Below are 19,708 nucleotides of genomic sequence, written 5' to 3'. Positions count from 1 at the left end.
CTCTCTGCAAACCAATACAAGGACCTTAGAATGATTTAACTCAGTCACATCACATCCCAAACTAAATGTTATTGTTATACTATATTTTAGTTCTATCTTGATTTTCTAATTCTTTAGACATTGTTACCATTTTACAAGGCCAATAATTTTTTAAGATTCACCCACATGTTTAACATTTTCCTTGTTCACCACTGCTTTCTGCATCTTAAATCTTCTTTCTGGTATCATTTTCCTTCTCCTTGAAGTACAGAAACTTAGATGCTTCTTTAGTAGGTATCTGCTTGTAGAAAATTCTCTCAGTTTTTGTTTGTCTGAAAATGTCTCCATTGACTCTCCTTGTTGAAAGGAAGTTTTGCCAGTTAAAGAATTTTAGGAGGGCAGTTTTATTTCAGCACTTTAAAGATATTCTGGCTTTGATTTCACTCTTGAAAACTCAGCTGTACTATGTTGTTCTTTTTTAGTGATCTATCCTTTCTCTCTGCTGTTTTTATGGTCTCATAATTCTAAAAAAATATATTTTGCAGGGCTTCCCTGGTGGCGCAGTGGTTGAGAGTCCGCCTGCTGATGCAGGGGACACGGGTTCGTGCCCCGGTCCGGGAAGATCCCACATGCCGCGGAGCGGCTGGGCCCGTGAGCCATGGCTGCTGAGCCTGCGCATCCGGAGCCTGTGCTCCGCAACGGGAGAGGCCACAACAGTGAGAGCCCGCGTACCGCAAAAAAAACAAAAAAACAAACAAACAAAATATATATATATATATTTTGCAGTTTAACTATGATGTATCAAGTGAATTTCTTTTTACTTACCCTGCTTGGGATTCATTGGAATCTATATCTGAAGACTGGTATCATTTACAGATTCTTGAAAATTCTCAGCCATATTCTGTCCAAATACTGCCTCTCCCCTATTCTCTTTCAAATCTACTCCTGGAATTCCAACAAGCATATATTAAGTCTTCTCATCCCTTCCACCACATGTCTAAACCTCTCCTTCATAGTTTCCATCTCTTTGACTTTCTATACCGAATTAAGGATAAATCTTCAACTCTATATTCCAGTTTATTAATCTGCTCTTATACTGTCTGCATTTCTAAGTTAAAGCATCATATTTTTTTCATTTCTACAAATGACTCACACATCCCTATTTCAGAGTTTCATATATACAGAGAATCACATTTTTCCAAAGCACTTTTATTACAGGCCAATTCAATTCATGTTATTTTTGATTAAGCTATTATTGAACTTAGTATATGAGTCTCTTTGTTATTAGGAAAGTCGGCTGGAATCACATAGAAATATTCTGTCTCATTTATAAAACCCCATGAAATGCCCTGCTCCAGAGCCTTCTTACCCCTGAATCTCAGTCTTTACAATCTTTTTAGGTCCAGTCAGGAGTCTAAACCCTTAGTTATAGTTGGGAATATTCCACAGGCCTGCAGTTTGGGGCTTTATGCTTCTCTGGTACAAAAATCTCATTTCTTTATAAGGGTCTTTCAACTGGAGATTTTGAATGACAAAGTTTAAACTCTCTAGCTATGCTACCCCATGCTCCTTTTTTCTCCTCCTCACTCCATTTTGAAGACTACGATTTTCCCATTTTGCTGCTGCAGGAAGCACACACTCCTCCACCAGGATTTTGGGATGGAAGCCCAGTGCTCACTGCGTGCCAGTCCCAAGCTCCACAGGTGGTGCTCCTACCACCAAGTGTTTGAGACCCTGATCCCGACAGCGAACATCGTCCGCTGGGCCTGGAGTGGACAGCTGTCAGGTAACTGCCCGGCAGGCTGCAAGAAGAAACCTGGGTTGGACTCCAGGCCTGCAAATAAACTCGTGGCCATCTGCATTCCCTTTCATGACTCAGCCGTTCTTCATGAAAGGATTCACTGTATGTGAGGAGCAGGAGGCTAGACGATCGGAAAGAAGGAACAGCAGAGGAAAGCTGCGGAGATGATTAAGTCATTGAAATCAAGGTGCAAAGGAAGCTGTTAGAGGCTGCTTCTGCTCTGTAGCAACAGGAAGAGAATGCTCCACGTAAAGAATAATCATCACGTGGGAAGGTTAATCTTTGTGTACACAATGCAAACACCACATAACAAAACAGTACTAAAGCACCTTACTAGGATCTCAGAGAAAAGCAGTAATATAGAACAGGCTGAGTAAATGTTGAGTTTGTAACTTGAAGTCCTCTTCTAGTTTAGAATAGTAGAAAAAGGACTTGGGTCTGAATTCTTGTTCCACACTTTCTATTTTGGGGCCCATTGGCAAACATTTTACCATTTCTAAGCTTCAGTTCTCTTATTTGAACAATGGGCATAATTATAACTATGTCTCTATGAAAATCAGAGATGATACATATAAAGAAATGATACAGAAATTACTAGTTACCTCCTGGTATCCATTTTCCCCTTCTTTCCTGGTAATAAGAACTATGATTTTATCTGGGCACATCCCCACTCAGAGAAAAGGATACACTCCTTTAAGTAACACACCTATGAATGTATAAGATTGGGATATATATATATATATAATAACAATATACAATGATATATAAGAAATGTTGCACGTGATTCCCATGAAGTGCTCTTAAAGCAAGGGGATTGGGTGGCCTTTGTTCCTTCTTACTTCCTGGAAGTTAGATGAGATGGCCAGTAACCATTTAGGACTAGGAAGACAAAGGATATATTTGTCTCTGAGTTAAGTCAAAGTAGAGATTCAGAGTAAAGAGTTGGAAGAACACTGGGCTCCTAATGATACTATGGAATCACCATACCGGCCTTGGGCTCTTTATCTCCAAATTCCTTTACGGGGAAAAAGAATTTTCTCGTGTGTTTAAGTCAATATTATTTTGAGTTTCTGTTTTAAATCACATTCAACCAAACAATTCTGATGCAAAAAATCAGGCTTCCTATCGACCAACATTAAAATTCCACATTTTTTTGACCCAGAATCCCACTTTTAAAAATATATCTTATAAATGTACTGAGATATGTACATAAAATATATAATCAAAAATATGTATTGCATCATTGTGATATCAAAAGACTGGAAACAAACTAAATGTTCAACAGTATGAGACTGGTTAAGCAAATGACTTGTACTCAAGTGGTATATTTTTATGCAGCTGTTAGCTTGAGAAATCTATATGGAATAATCTTCAAGTGGAGTAAATTCCCATTTGGGGGAAAAAAGATTATGTACTTTGTTTTCCAAAGATAGCTGAAACAATATCTCCCATCTCGTGATGTGACCTTGATACTCTTCCCATCAAGATATGGGGGCTGGTCTCCTTCTCTTGAATCTGGGTAGCAGAAATGACACTGCGTGACCTCCAGGGCTAAGTCAGAAAGGTGAGGCAGCTTTCTCCTTGTTGACCAGAAGGCTCAAGCCCAGAGCCCAAACTCACCATGTAGAGGCCGCCATGGTGTGAGGAAACCACAGCACGTGGAGGGGCCATAAGTAGGTGCTCTGCTCAGCAGTCTCAGTCTTCAACGCCACCCAGTCCAGGGACCAGACATGGGAGTGAATGAGCCTTCAATGATTCCAGCCTTCAAGTCTTTTGAACTGAGGATCCAGATATCACAGAGCAGAAGAAAGTCATCCCTGCTGTGCCCTTTCTGAATCTCTGAGTCACAGAGTTGGTGAGCGTAGGAAAATGGTTGTCTTTTTATGTCATGAAGCTTGGGGTTGCACAGTAATAGCATGTTTTTTGTGTGTGTATAAAAATTTTCGAGAAGAGTTTACAATAAAGCCTTTAACCTTGATTGTTTCTGGAGAGTGAGACAGGAGATCTAGAGTGGGGAAAAGACTTAGCTTTCACTGTGTGCTATTTCATAACATTTCGATTTTTCTTTTATTATGTGCATGTATTATTGCACCTTTCAAGTATGTATAAAAAAGGACATTTATTAGGAAGATGTGACCAGAGTCAAGCAGGCCTGCCAGCTCCCACTAGCGACATGACCCTAAAAGCCCGAATCCCCATTGAGCGCATGTGCTAAAAAGTCCAAAGAAGATGAAGATAATATTACAGGCATTCCAGTTTTTAAAATTAGGGAACATGTTACCAACTTCATCAAGTATAGTGTCGCACTATGATAAATCTGTATCACTTTCTTTTCCACAATGAATTATTAATTTAAAAAAATTACCACCATCTAGCCTAGTGCCTAGGATCTAAAACGGCATTATTTCAATCATAGATTAAGGTGCACATTGAACACAACTTTCACTTTACATCTTCCAAACAGCAAGCTGGCCACGGGCTTAAGCCCCTGTCCCGTGTAACCAAGGGAGGCATTGGGCAGTCAGGTGAGAACCTAAAATGTGAAAGGTAGAAAGTCCATCTTCCCCAATCACTGCAGGAAAGCATGTGTCCTTAGAATTCATACAAGTGCTCTGAAATCTGGTAATGACAGGAAAAGAAGCAGAAACACCCTTACCCATCCTCTTCGCCAGACTGTAAAGTTAATGGAGAAAAGGGGATGTAACCATTAACTCAGAGGACTTATTCCAAACAATACTAGGAAATAGGAATAGAAATGATAAACCAAAACAACTAAAGTACTTAATCACGTTCTACAACAACTTCCTTAAGCATTTTAAAGTATCCTCCCATTTCCTTAAATTTACAAAACTCTTTTAGGAGGAGTTGTAGCAAGAGACAACCAGTTCTCTATAAAAATTACTCAGCAACTAAACAGTACATGATACAGAATTTTCTAATTCCATAACTTCTAAATAGGAATAATGGATGCTTTACAAACATCCTGAGGGACAGACTGGCCCTTTTTGGACATTTAGAGAACATTAGTTCTGGGAATTCCTGTAGAAAAATCATTTTACTTTGCTCTATTACAAAACAATCTCAGTACGGAGCAACAGGAAGCCATGTATCCGGGAAGGGGATGGGGGGTGGGAGTCGCTCACTGAGGTTGGGATCAGTGGTTAGTCCAGGGATTGACTCTGAATATCATTAAAAGACTTCCTCATATAATGAGGTTCATGAAAATAATTGGGAATAATTCATATTTTCCACCCAAAGGAAGTTTTTTTTTTTTTTCTACTAAGAAGAAGGGAATTCCCACACTGAGGGCAGGAGGCACCTAAAAACAGTGGGCCCCATGCAAGCTGCTGCAAAGTGCTAGCTTGTGCTCAGCGCCCCCTTTGCCTGTAACCAGGGCAGATCTATAGCAAAACATGAAGGAGCACAAAGTGGGGGCTCCAGAAAGATTTTCTGAATGAATGCATGAATGAATGAATATCAAGGAAGCCCCAAACCTCTTCAGGCTTCCCAGAAGACACAAACTCATCAATAAGCATCAGGTCCCCCAACTACCTGACTTGATCCTTCACCTTCTTGCAAGGACCTCTAGCTCCTGTAGAGCTCCCCCGACCCCCATCACCCCACGGGAGCTGGTCATCTTAATCTCTCCTAGCTGCTTAGTCACTCCCTGCCCGTAGTACTTCTTTGTTGATTACCAAATGACCAGGCGTGTCATACTCAGAATTTCCACCCCCCTGCCCTTCCTGCCTGGAATTAGTCTGATGGGATAATTTTTCTCTTAGAGGCTTTCTCAGCATCCTGCACAGCCCACCCACACTCTGCCTTGCCATCTCCGCCCCACCCAGCTGGTGCACGCCATGCAGATCTGGTCCCCGTGTGCTGATATTAACTTGAATTACTTCCCAGGAGACTCCTGGTATGAATCACCGGACTTCTCCTCCGCCAGGCCTATTGTCATGGACTGAATGTTTGCGCTCCCCCCAAATTCGTATGTTGACATCCTAGCCTCCAATGTGATCGTATAAAAATTCTAAGTGATAAGAAAACTGTATGTTTTAGTTTAACTGGCAGCTTTCCTTTGTTTCTCTCAGAATACATAAAATCATGGTGTATCTTGGATTTGATAAAATACCGTATTTTAAATTAACAGCAACTGAAGCAATTTTTAATATATTTTATACTTGCAACAAATCACGTGCCTCCTATTTTAAACTGTTTATAGGTCTTTCCTTCCTAATCTGTTGTCACTCTTGAAGAAGAGTAAGAACAGAAGCTCGTTTACTTGGGACTGTGGTTCTTCGGAGAAACAAGACCACAGCTCCATTTGGTGTGGAGTTCTGTGAGACAGGTCCCCAGGGACACACACTCCCTGGGTCCTCAAACAAATATCTTGAAAACAGCCCCACCCGGCTAGTCTTCTTTCATCTTTCCCTTACCAAAGTTAGCTCGTCTTTCCCCCCAAAATCTCTGAGACCTACTAAAGTAGAATATATACCCAGATCCATTTTATCTAACAAATACTCCGTACCTGCACTTACCAGGTCCCAAGGTCCACAATGAAGATACACTGGGAAACACAGAATGTTTCCTGCTAACGAGGAACTTAAAATCTACTGAGACAAATTACTAATTTCAAAAGGAAAAAATTACTCTACAATGGAGAAACTGGAAACACATGAACCTGTGTTAACATGTTGATCAAAATTAACATCACCAGAAAGGAGCAAACAGACATCAGCCTCCAGATGGATCCCAAAGACATCTGACTTAGTATTCCAGCCCAAATGCCTAAACAGAAGCTAATCATGAGGAAACATCAGAGAAACCAAACTGAGGGACATCTTATAAATGACTGGCCTGTAGAGTTTTTTAAAGGTCAGTGGTTCAGTGGTGTGAAAGATAAAGAAAGGCTGAAATTAAATATTTATTCAGATTAAAGGAGATAAAAGGGATGGAATGACTTAATGCAATAAATGATCCTGGGCTGGAGCCTGTTCTTAAAAAGAAAGGAAGAAGGAAGAAAGAAAATTCTGTAAAGGCATTATTAGAACAATTCAGGAAGTGGAAATGTAGATTGTAAATTCAAGTAGTATTGTATCAATGTTAAATTTCCTGAATTTGATAACTGAACTGCTGCAGGTACGTAAGAAAATATTCTTGTTCCTAGGAAAAATACAGAGTCATGAGGTATGCAAACTATCTTAAAACAGCTCAAAAAATAATAATACATATATACACACATATAGAAAAAGAGAATGATAATGCAAATATGACAAAATGTTGGTATAAAAAATTCTTTGTATTATTCTTGCAACTTTCCTGTAATGCTTTAACTTACTTCAAAATAAAAAGTAAAAAACAGATAATCCCCATGAAAGTCTTTTGTATATACTTGTAAGGTTGTAGCACAATTAAAAAGAACTCTATTCTTAGTTGCCACATGATCCAGCAATCCCACTCCTAGGCATATATCCAGACAAAACTCTATTTCAAAAAGACACATGCACCCCTACGTTCATCGCAGCACTATTCACAATAGCCAAGACATGGAAACAACCTAAATGTCCATCGACAGATGAATGGATAAAGAAGATGTGGTACAAATATACCACGGAATACTACTCAACAATAAAAATGAATGAAATAATACCATTTGCAGAAACATGGATGGACCTAGAGATTCTCATACTAAGCGAAGTAAGTCAGAAAGAGAAAGACAAATACCGTATGCTATCACTTATATGTGGAATCAAAACATGACACAAATGAACTTATCTACGAAACAGACTCGCAGACAGACTGTGAGACAGACACAGACTCACGAAACAGACTCACAGTCTGTTCTCTAACAGACTTGTGGTTGCCAAAGGGGGAGGGGATGGATTGGGAGTTTGGGATTAGCAGATGCAAACTATTATATATAGGATGGATAAACAACAAGGTCCTACTATACAGCATAGGGAACTATATTCAATATCCTGTGATAAACCATAATGGAAAAGAATATGAAAAAGAATGTATAATATGTGTATAAGTGAATCACTTTGCTGTACAGCAGAAGTTAGCACAACACTGTAAATCAATCATACTTGAATAAATTAAACTTTAAAGAAAGAGAACTCTATTCTTAAACTAAAAAAAAAAATCCAATGAGAGGTACAGACAAGTAAACTTGCAAACCTGGGGTTAAGAGTTCTAACACATTAACCTCCAGATCTTGAGAAATGAACCTGAATGAAGTCAAGATCAGAGAGGGAGTTGTCAGAATTAAACATAACTAATTAAATGTGAATTAAGAGCAAAAAAAAAAATTCCCCTCTGTTTCAACATTCCTAGGATTACATTTTATTAAGAGATTGGCATTTTCATAATCAACATAATTCCCTCAAATCCTTTTTGGAAACAGGTGAAGTATAAGTAAATTAACAGATGTGTGATTCTTATCTTGGTCTCTTTCTCAGCCACATGCATTGCATTAGCCAATTATTCCAGAAACTCTAAATGAACTGAAAATGGCAATTCTTCAGTCAACTTGTCTTACACTCTGCCCTCCATATGAATCCCCCTTCCTTTCTCTAAACATCGAAACATCAGTTTTTGTGTTTCTTTCAGACTTTACATGGAGATTTATGAGTCGATCATCTTGGGGATTATATCTGTATGGTTGACAGAAGATGACACAACATTTTTCCAATCTCTGAACACCCAGAACACTGGTGGTGGCATCCCATGAAGTCAACAGTGACAAAGGTAAAAAACAAAAAAGATTTTGGCTTAAATTTAAAATTTGTGTTTATTTTGGTGACTTAAAATATGACTTCTCTCCCTACTTTTTGGACATAATTTATATCCATTCCACTCTTGCTCATGTACTCTAGTTCATAAGAATAGTGGTTATGTAAGGATAGAAAGGAAAATGACGGGGCAACTAAAAATCTGAGGCTAGAGTTGCCAAACGCCCTGCTTTTGACCAACTCCTGGAGGAAAGAACTTCAAGATTCCTTTGGAACCGGGCCAGTCTTTGCTCCAAAAGTACTGGCCACCTGTCACAGAGGCACCAACAGAACTCCTGGCCAGATTTGGGGCAACTGAAACAAATGATCATCAACTTCGAGGAGATGAATCACAGCCACCAAGCAGGGAGCCAGTGGTGCCTTACAGCCAGGGGAAGCAAAGACAACAGACCAGCGGGGAAGGAAGGTCTGGTTTTAATTCTCAGTGGCACCATATGGCAGCTCAGTGAAGGGCTGCGAGTTGGGAGAAGGTCATTGCTTGACATATAATCACCAGTAGCGGCAACCTACCGTAGAAGCTAGTGGAGATCCAAGAGCTACTGCAGCCTTTTCAAGAAACAATTCAAACCATGGTCAGAACAATACCACCTATATTTCACCTCCCTCCTTAGTGCACGTTCTGACCTAGAGCTGAACACAGAGACACTTGTAAACACTTCTTAAGTTAATGTTAGTTACACAAGTGTTGGCCACATGGTTTGTTTTGAGAGCCTATTTAACTGAAAGCTGGAATCTGGGCCAGTAAAGCTTTCATTTTAGCACCCTTCTCCAACATAGCTCCCCTGATGGCTTAACTGGGAAAGAGAAAGTATCCAGAAAGAGACAGCAAACTGGAGACCATTCTGCTATTCACAAGCTCCTGTCTCTTTCCAACCTCCAGTGACCTTCAAAGCTGTCTGCTGCACAGAAACCCAGGCAGACTCCATCTCTACTATCAGCTCTTATTTAAGGTGCCAGCCAGTACGTGCAAAACCAACTTCCTCATTCCAATTGGCTGACATGATATTTGACACATGGTCAGAGACCACTCTTAGTAATCCAAGGCATCACAATCTTACACCTCCCCTTAGCTCTCAATGTAATTATATAGTATCTTTATGCAATTCTCTGAGCTGTCTGTCTTGTCTCACTTTTAGAATGTGTAAACCCTATGTGTAAAATCCATATGTGAGACACAAGTGGGCAGCAGTCTGATCTGTTGGTCAATATGCTCCCAGATTGTTATATAAACCAATAATGAAGTGACCTGACCACTATAGTTTGGCAGGAAATGCAAATTGTACAAATTCCCTGCACTTACCCTGGCTGTTATTATAAAATACTTTATTATGATTCAGAATACTGTTATCTCCAAGAAGGATGTAAGAGAAGGAAAAGGGCAGAGAAAGAATTATATTTCTTTGTCCTTCCTTATGCCTTCTGGAAACACATTTCTCAGAACCCTCTTCCCCAAAAAGAAGAAAGAAAAATAGAATAACAAAGAAAAGAAAGAGAGCAGAGATTCCCCCAAATCTCTCCTGAATCCCATCACATCCACAGCTTACAACATTTCTGCTGCCTCCTTCTTTAGGATGGTGAGTACAAATGATTTTTAATCCACTATCCTTACAAGCATTTTTGTGCAGATGTCTTTATAAGTGATTAGAACCATTGAAAAATGTTATCTGCTAATACAAACAAAGAAAAGAAACTATTTCGTTAGAGATTTTGATAGTCACGAAATCTAAATGAAACTGCGTATGTGGTATCCTACAGCATCTAGGGTTATCAGAGGAGAAAAATGAAAACACCATAGTGGATTACATTTCAAAATTCTTTTTCTTAAGAGAGAGGAAAAAAAGATTGAATCTAATTTGCATAATGAGGGTGGATTACTCTTTGAAACAATGAATCACTGTTTTATTGAACTTAGTGTCATGACAAAAAAACTATGTTTTCAGTGTGGCTGTGGGATTCTAATAAACGTGAAATTCATCCTCACTGTGTACTTTAAAATGCACTCCATTTCCATCATCACATAAGCAAAATAAGAGACGGGCTCCCACAGAAGAGAATTCCAATACCCCTGCTTCTGGGAAAAGAAGCATAAGGTCTCAGTTTGGGGTCCCGACTCTGTAACCAGATAAGCCCCTGAGGAACTGGGAGGAAACCATTAGTTATCTTCGGGGGCCTCAGTTTTATCATAAAATGTAAATAAATAAAGTCGATATTGATGAGAGAATCTATTAAAATAACTTATTTACCCTTTCCTGAATATTTATTGAGCCCCTTCCTACTAGGCACTTCAGTGCCAGAATCCGAGGATACGATCAGAAGACAGGCCCTGTTAGCAAAGAGGTAATTTAAAAACCTTTACAAGAAAGCTATGGAAGACGCATGAAACCACACCAAAGAGGTCTTGCCCAGATCACAGCCCCCAGGAGACCCTACTGGAAGAGGGTAAGGTCTGTTACAAACTTTGAAAAACAGGCAAGTAAGAGTAGAGAGGCAATCTGGATCTAGCAAAGAGCATTAACAAGGACACAGAAATCAGAGAGAGTTGTGGTCCCCTGGAAGGCAGCTCAACATGATTACAGCATGGGGCATAAAGGAGGAGGGAGGACAAATAGGGCTGGAGAACTAGCAGAAGCCCTTTAACTTGAAGGGCATTGTGTGCCATTTCAAGATGTATAGACTTTACCTTCAAAGGCCATCAGAAGTTTAGAAGTAGCAAAGCCTGATTTTATTTAAAGAAAGATGGTTACTATGTGGGTCATGGATTATTGGGGGTAGAGATTGAGGGCAGAGCAATCCATTAGGAGATGGGAGAGTACAGTGACCTGAACTAAGGACATGGCAGAGAGGATAGGGAAAAGCGAAAAAACTCTGGAGGATTAAGAAAGAAGATTTGACAGAATTTAAATAATAACTTGATATGAATGGTAGCAGAGAGGTCCATGTTTCTGTTCTGAGGGAATGGTTCATGGTGGTAGGAACATGGGAGATGCAGCTGGCTGAGAAAAGGGAAGAGAAGGTAGTGAGTTCAGTGTGAGATTTACAAATTAGAGGAATCTCTGGACCATCCACATGAAGATGTCTAGGAGGCCACTAGGTGTGGAGCTCTGGAGAAACAATCAGGGGTAGAATTAAGAGTTGGGAGTCATCTGCACACATATGGTAACTGAAGCTACAGGAATGGAGAAGACCATTTAGGGTGAGGTTGTCCAATGAGAAGAAGGTCCAATCTAGATTCCCTGGGAAACACCACTTTTAAGGATTATGAAGTGAGAAAGAAGTAAGCCAAAGAGAAGACAACAAGGTAAGAAGAAAATTACCTCAGCATATTCACCGAAGTTAATATGTTGTCAAGAAATTATAATGAGTTAGAATTAAGAGGAATTCTTAAGACAGAGGAATTATGGATCCAAGTGAAGACACTCTTATAAAAAAGGAAAGTGTGGTCCACATGATGGAATGCAGCAGAAAGATCACTGTATAGAAGTTGTCAAAGTGCCACTGGATTTAATGACTGGAATTGCTGGTGACCTTGGCGAGGAAACTTTCAATGGAGAGGAGGTTAGGGAAACCAGATTACAGAAACCAGAGGAGGAATGAATGCAGGTGAGAATGCAAAAGTGGCAAATGTAGACCATTCTCTCAAACAGCTTGACTCTAAGTCCTTGAGAGCTAACACTATTGTATCCCCAGGTCTAAAACATAACAAGTGAGAAATAAACATCCACTGAATTAATGCTAAATTAAGGGGAAGAAGATGAGATAAAGGCTACTGGGACGATAAAGTCAAGGAAGAGGATGGGATCCAGAGAAGAAACTGAGAAGTTTACTTTAGGCAAGATGAAATCTCTCTTCCATCCAGATAGGATTAAAGGAGGCAAGGAAATTGAAACCATGGTCATCAAATGGCTTCCATTTTCTTGCTGAATTCAGAAGCAAGGTGATATGCTGAAAATGTCAGTGGAGATGATGGAGTAAGTAGACTTACAAGAGTGGAGAACAGAACAAGAACAACTAACTGGGAAACAGAAGGATCACTGGGCCCACTTGAGGGTAGAGAGCTCAACTCGCGTGGCAAAATTAGCATGAGTGTGTGTTAGGGGAATGAGGAGGGGAATGAACCAGACCCCAAAGTAGAGACTGCAGGAAGACTGATCTGGGATTGGTTTTTTCTAAGTGAGTACAACAAAAAAGACAAGGGAAATCTAAGGTATCTGCAACTGGGCCAGGCTAGAAGGAACGGAAGAACAAAAGGGACTTTGGTAGCAAGTAGGATCAATGAAGTCTTACAGAGGACAAAGATAAGATTGTAGAGGGCATGACAGAGTGAGAGTTGAAGGCTCCTTAGAGCAGGACATCCTATGTAAATGCAAGGTAAATACACATCTAATCCTGGCGCTTTTCTGGATGGCCGTTAACACGGAGCCATAACCGAACTCTCCAACTCCGTCTCAGTGCCCCTCCAGGCTCTCAGAACACTGCCTTGTTTCTGAACCCCCTGGGCTTCTTTTGTGATGCTGGGCTTCTAAAGATAGAGAGAGGCAGTATTTTACTCACTTTCAGAACAGAATTCCTGCCATTAGAAAGATTATTGACATCTTTGGTGAATGAAGAGATAAAAGTATACCTCCATGTATTTGCATATCTTCTAATTTGGTGAAATGCAGACTATTTTGCTCATTTTCCCTGCACAGGTACATGTGGAACATTCTTAGTTCTGAAATCCACAGAGCAAGTCCCCGCCCCTGGGCCGTGAAGTCATTATATTGAAAGTTAGAAAACAAGCTGAAGAAGAAACCATGTGGCTGATGTGAAGAAGTGAGGCTTCGGTGGCAGATGACAAGTCACACTGTTTTCAGGGCACCTTCTGAGTGTGTAGAGGATTTGGTGAATTAAGTAAAAGGCTATTTATGTGAAACTATGAAAATATCCTGAGTCCCAGATGCAGACATCATAGATGTATGTGAAAGTCAAACAGAAATTCTAACTCATTATAATTTCTTGACAACATATTAACTTCAGTGAATATGCTGAAGATCTTAAAATGTCAAAGGTGATGCTATGAAAATGAATTCTTACTCCAAACCTCATATTGTCATGGGTGGCTTTATTTATAGGCACATGGTGGTTTCTGAGGTCATATACAGTTAATAAAATGTGACAAAATGGTTTTTTTATGGACTCAATAACCCTTAGGTACTACATTTATCTCAGAGTCAAGATGATTTAAAAATTTCCACTGTGATTATAAATTATCAGTCACTAAAATTTTTATCATTCCCTGAATTACACCAAAGATCCAGGAGGGAATTATATAGCAAGCCTGGAGTAGGGTGAGTCGTCCTGCAAATTGCCATGCTGTGTGGCAAAGCAGCCGGACAGAATGTTTTCAAAGCATTTTACTGCGGGACATGAAGATGGGTGTTGAAATACTATTTATAACTCCAAGTTTGGGGATTTTTTTTTTCAGTAGTGAGATTTCAGTGTTAAATAAGGATAAACTTCATTAATTCAGAAAGCCCTAACATGAAAATTTAATTGAAAGAACAGCTGGTTTGTGAGACTACCAAAAGTAAAAGCAAGGTTTGAAAGGGACAATTTGTACCACTCAAGTGGTAGAGGTGTGCAGAAGGGCAGCAGTTGGGTTTGAAATCTCAGGGCTTCAGCAGGATTGAATCAAGGTTTTATGGGGCTTGGAGCTTATATAACTTGGGGGAACCCACTTTAAGAAAAGGAATACAAGATTCCAAATGTAAAATTAAGTATGAAAGTGAATATTTACTTAGGATGAGAAAATTACTGTATGAATAGTTATAACACATTAATAAACTTGTTTTATAATCAAGTCATTATAAGAAATTTTCAAAGGCTGAGAAATGCCACAAACATCCAAAATCCAGAAAAAAACATTTTATTAACTACCTGACATACTTCTATAAACTTACTTTCTTAGATTTTGTTAAAATGGCCATCATCAAACAATCTACAAATAATAAATGCTGAAGAGGGTGTGGAACCCTCTTATACTATTGGTGGGAATGTAAATTGATACAGCCACTATGGAGTACAGTATGGAGGTTCCTTAAAAGACTAAAAATAGAGTTACCGTATGATCTAGTGATTCCACTCCTGGGCATATATCCAGAGAAAACTCTACTTTGAAAAGACACATGCACCCCAATGTTCAGTGCAGCACTATTTACAATAGCCAAGACATGGAAGCAATCTAAATGTCCACCGACAGATGAATAAATACAGAAGAGGTGGCACATATACAGAACAGAATATTACTCGGCCATAAAAAAGAATGAAATAACGTCATTTGCAGCAACATGAATGGACCTAGAGATTATCATACTAAGTGAAGTAAGTCAGACAGAGAAAGACAAACATCATATGATATCGCTTATATATGGAATCTTAAAAAAATTACAAATAACTTATTTACAAAACAGAAATAGACCCACAGACATAGAGGACAAACTTATGGTTACCAAAGGGGAAGGGACAGGGAGGGATAAATTGGGAGTTTGGGATTAACATACACACTCTACTATATATAGAATAGATAACCAACAAGGACCTACCGTATAGCACAGAGAGCTATACTCAATATTTTGTATCAGGGAAAAGAAGCTGAAAAAGAATATATATGTAATATATATATAACCAAATCACTGTGCTGTACACCTGAAACTAACACATTGTAAATCACTATACTTCAATAAAAAAATTTAATAAAAATTAAAAAAAACTCTGATCACCTCTTCATATGGCAATTATTTTACAGTATCTCATGTATAAAGAGAAGAGAAATATAATTTAGTCTTTCCTCAACTAAGGTTGGCTGGAATTTTCTTTTTATTATTAATAATGTAGAAAGCTTTCAAGCCATTTCACTGTGTTGCTAACAGTTTTGAATGCCATTTCAAATGGATCTGACAGACTTTGTGAAGCCAAGATGCCTTCGGTCTGCTAGAACACAAGCTGAGGTGTTGGGATGCAGAAAACTTCCATATACTCAGACACAATGCCTCTGGTTGTGCTCTTCAGAGAGCAATTCTGATATATTCTGTTCCATGTGATTCCCATAGAAAAAAGGAAGTGTCCAATAGCTTCGGACACTATTATATTCAACTGTATTCACTATATTACCAAGTATGTTTCTAACAGAAGTTTTGTTTTGCCCAGGAATTTATGAGAGAACTAAATCATCCACTTAAAAATTTTCATGTCTGATGACTGGAAGTATTTTCCACAGACAAGTTTCGATTATTGTTGCTCCTCTGCACCTCAGTTACTTCTGAGACCAGCTACGCAGCAGAACCCTCGGTCCTTCACCTGTGTGTCAAGTGGACCACAAGAGTAATAAACTATACATGGAAGTGACTATGAACCACATTTTTCCCACTATCCCCAAACTAAGTGTATCCCCAAGTCAGCCTCCTCTTAACCAGATCCCAGATACAACCATTGCCACTCTATCACCACCCGAAATAAGGGGAAGAGGGATGGAGGGCAAGTTGGCTCCGTGGTCTTAGCCCATTGCTGATGAAATATTTTCCCTTTGCATGTTTTACCAAAACAGATGGGAATACATTGCAATGGGACCCCAGCAGGGGGACTGAAGCTTAAGCTTGCTTAACTTCCAAGTCAATCTGCCTCTGGCCTGGGTCAGGTCACTCTCTGCCACTAAGTCTATGGCTCTGGAAAAATCTTAGTTTGTCTCAATTCAGTTTCCCCTTTGTCAGATGAGGCTGCGGCTAATAATAGGTGTTTCACGGGGTTGTTGTGAGCTCTGAATGAGTTAACTCATGGAAAGTGTTATCATAATGCTCAGGACACCATAAGTATCCAATTCATATTAGCTCTCACGATTAAGTGAAGGGTACTATATTGCAGAGTACTATATAAGATAATAAACTATTTAGAAAACTAATTCATATACCATCAATAAAGATATTAAGCAGACAAGTGCCATATATTAATTTAACGATTTCTCTAAGGATAGCAATAGAATTACCCTAATTACCATATGTATTTGAGAACAATAAAACTACTTTGAAAAATTGTATCTGAGAGATTTAACTTGTACAAAATGAACACCTCTTCTTCCCATCTCATTATGTTTGAGCTGGGGGGATGGGTGATTTGTTCCACTAAAGTATTATAGGGGCAAGAAGGATGTTGTTTTTCTGGTATTCATTATTCTAAATGGCATGTTATATTTCCTTTCCTAGGAAGCATATAAAGAATTCCAGTCCCAGAAATCAAGGTTTCAAGACATCTTCAGAAGCAAAGTAAACAAAATGGAAAACAAATCTTAACAATGGTTGCCTTCATAGGAAACTTCTCATTGCTAATAAAATCAAGGAACAGTATAACCCTTTTTCAGACTACACACATTCTTCACTTTACCTTCAAAGTCTAGATATTTAATAAAATATACATAGAATTACTGCATAAATTACCTAAGTGAAAAAGCTTAAGATATTTTAAAGCCAAACTTGACACAGAGGCCCCTATAAAACCAAATATGTCATAAGTCATAAATTATTATGCTGGAAGATGCTCCAGACAGCAGGACCAGAATAAACTGAGAAGGAAGAAATATTTTCTGCCAGAGGCAAGCAGTAAGAATGTCAAATGTAGGGGGAGATAGGGAAGCTTTCAAAAAACAGAAGAGATCTCTGTGGAACCATATATCTGCTTAAAGTAAACCAGATTATAATTATTACTTTATTAGAGATTAGATTTTGAAACGTCTTAAATTTGAACATTTGAATTTGAACGGCTCAAGTCCTTTCTCACAGTCCCCATAAATGTGCCTCTCGCTTCTGAAATAATTAAATCATTGCTCTCTGCTCTGATTTTTGGCTTCTCAGTATCAACTCACTTTGTGGTTACACTGTATGAGAGGCAGAGGAAATGTCATCGACTTAAGAAGCTAAATCTTAAGGTGTGACAGGCAGCACTTGTGAGGACTCAGGTACGAGACAGAAAAATCCTGGCAGTTATCTTATTTTTCATGAAGAAACCAGAGCTGAGCTTTGCCAAGCAGACAGCTATGAGCTCACTGGTCTGAAATAATTACCCATTGAGACTTTTCTCCAGCACAGAACTAATGGCTTTATGCAGAAAACATAACTCGAATATTGATTTGCAGAGTTTTTCTTTTTAAATCAGTAATCAGTAGCCTTTGTCTGCACTTGAGCCTGACATAGCTCTCGGTTACATTAATTGACAAAGTAGAAGAATAAAAAGAGAATAAATATTCAACAAAAGCAGATTGTTTTTAATTCACATTCTTTATGTTTGGTGGTCTCATTCCTGTTTTAGGAGATAAAGAAATCAAAGCCTCAAACATTTGAAACGGATAGAAGAGTTTTTAAGGGGTTTAATATTCCACAGTTGTAACTCAGAAATTAAGCACAGACTGAAGCAAACCCAAAACAAATTGCTCTGTTTAGCCTAGAGCTGACCTGAGAAATGTTCTTTATAATCAAGATGAGATATGCTGTGATGTTAACAGAGGGACCAAGGACATCAAAAGTGGACTGCGTTCAGATGATTTCCACGGAAAGATACAGAGCAGGATCTAAAACACCGATCTGTGTTTTTGCAAAATTGTGCTTCATGCCTCAAGAAAACCAAGTACAGCAAATAGTATGCAACTAACACTCAGTGATGCATGCCCTAAGCTTAGTGCATTCGTTCAACACTCCTACTCTGTGGTTTAAGAAACAGTTATATGCAGAACTGGCGATGTCCAGCATTCACTTGTTTTTTTAGACTCTTTGGATGGCTGTGTAGAATGTCTTCATTTATTGCTGGGGTTATATGTTGTGTTTAGTTTTATTTTGTCATTTTAAAACAAAGCACTTTAATTTTTTTATGAATACTGCCCCCGGAATCCTATTAGTAATGGCATTGCCATTGGTGACATACAGAAAAAAAGAAAAAAAAAGTCTTTTGAGAACATTCCACTGTGTAATCAGGATGCAGGGGAAAAGTAGAGAATTTGCTGACGTAATGCTCAAAGGTTTACAGCACATTTATTTCCACTAACAGCACATTTATTTCCACTAACTTATAATTGTATAAGTTACACAGGTTGAGAAGAATTAAAATAAAAACTTTATACTATTATTGATGATATTGAAAACTGACCATATTTTCCCCAAAAGAAGCCCAAAGAAGAATGGTATGCAATTTAGAGGGCAAATCTGACCTAAGTCCAAGACAGATCAGCCACACCAGCCTTCTTCTTTCCTTCCAACAAGTGTAATCTTTCTCTGATTTAGGAATCTGCCTGGTTCCCCTTCTCTTCTCCCGTCTTACCCTCTGTTGCCAAGGTGGCTCCTTCTCATCATTCAGGCCTTGCCTCAAGTATCACCTTCTCAAAAAGCCCTTCTCTGACCACCTTATATATGAAGTATTCTTCTGTCCAAGCACTTCATCTATACCCCATTATCCTGTTTTACTTTCTCCTTAACACATCTTTTAAAATCATCTGCTTTGTTTATTTTTTGTCTGTCACTGCTCTCCCCCAGTAAAACAGAAGCTCCCTGGATGCAGAGCCTATATCTGTACACCCAGCATCTCACACAATGACATTGCTTATGTTCGTAGATGTGTAGGTCAGGTGTTTAGGACATTTGCGCTTGAAGTTTCTCATGAGCTTGTAAATAGATGTCACCTGAAAGCCGCACTAGGCTGGAAGACTGACTTCCTAGGTGGATTCCTCATATGGCAGCAAGGTGATGCTGGCTGTTGGTTGCTGGCCTTAGTTCCTTCCCACATGGACCTCTCCTTGGGATTGTTTTGATGTCCTCATGGCATGGGGGACATCCCTCAGGACAAGCAATCCACGAGACTGGGGCAGAAACTGCAATGCCTTTTATGATTTGACCTCGAAAGTCACGCACTCTCACTTCCACCCATGCCACTGGCCATGTGAGTCAGCGTGGGAGGAGACTGGGAGAGAGAGTACCGGAAGGCAAGGACCCTTGGGGGCCACCATGGAGGTTGGTTACCATACCACTGGTTACAGTTAGTTCACTATTAAAAAAGCAGGCCTTTAAGATAAGGCAAGCAAATACCCATACACCTTATATTTTTACATATTACTTCAATATTT

General features: G+C 39.1%; 1 protein-coding gene across 1 annotated transcript in view; it reads right to left on the bottom strand.

Moving 5' to 3' along the window:
* The window catches only part of COLGALT2 (collagen beta(1-O)galactosyltransferase 2), a 147,170-nt gene that overhangs the window by 110,592 nt on the left and 16,870 nt on the right, over positions 1 to 19,708 (bottom strand). The window lies entirely within an intron of this gene.

This window comes from Lagenorhynchus albirostris, chromosome 2 (genome assembly GCF_949774975.1).
Source record: "Lagenorhynchus albirostris chromosome 2, mLagAlb1.1, whole genome shotgun sequence".
Taxonomy (NCBI): Eukaryota; Metazoa; Chordata; class Mammalia; order Artiodactyla; family Delphinidae; genus Lagenorhynchus; species Lagenorhynchus albirostris.
Note: the sequence above shows the minus strand (reverse complement) of the source record. Positions and strands in the feature narration are given on the sequence as shown.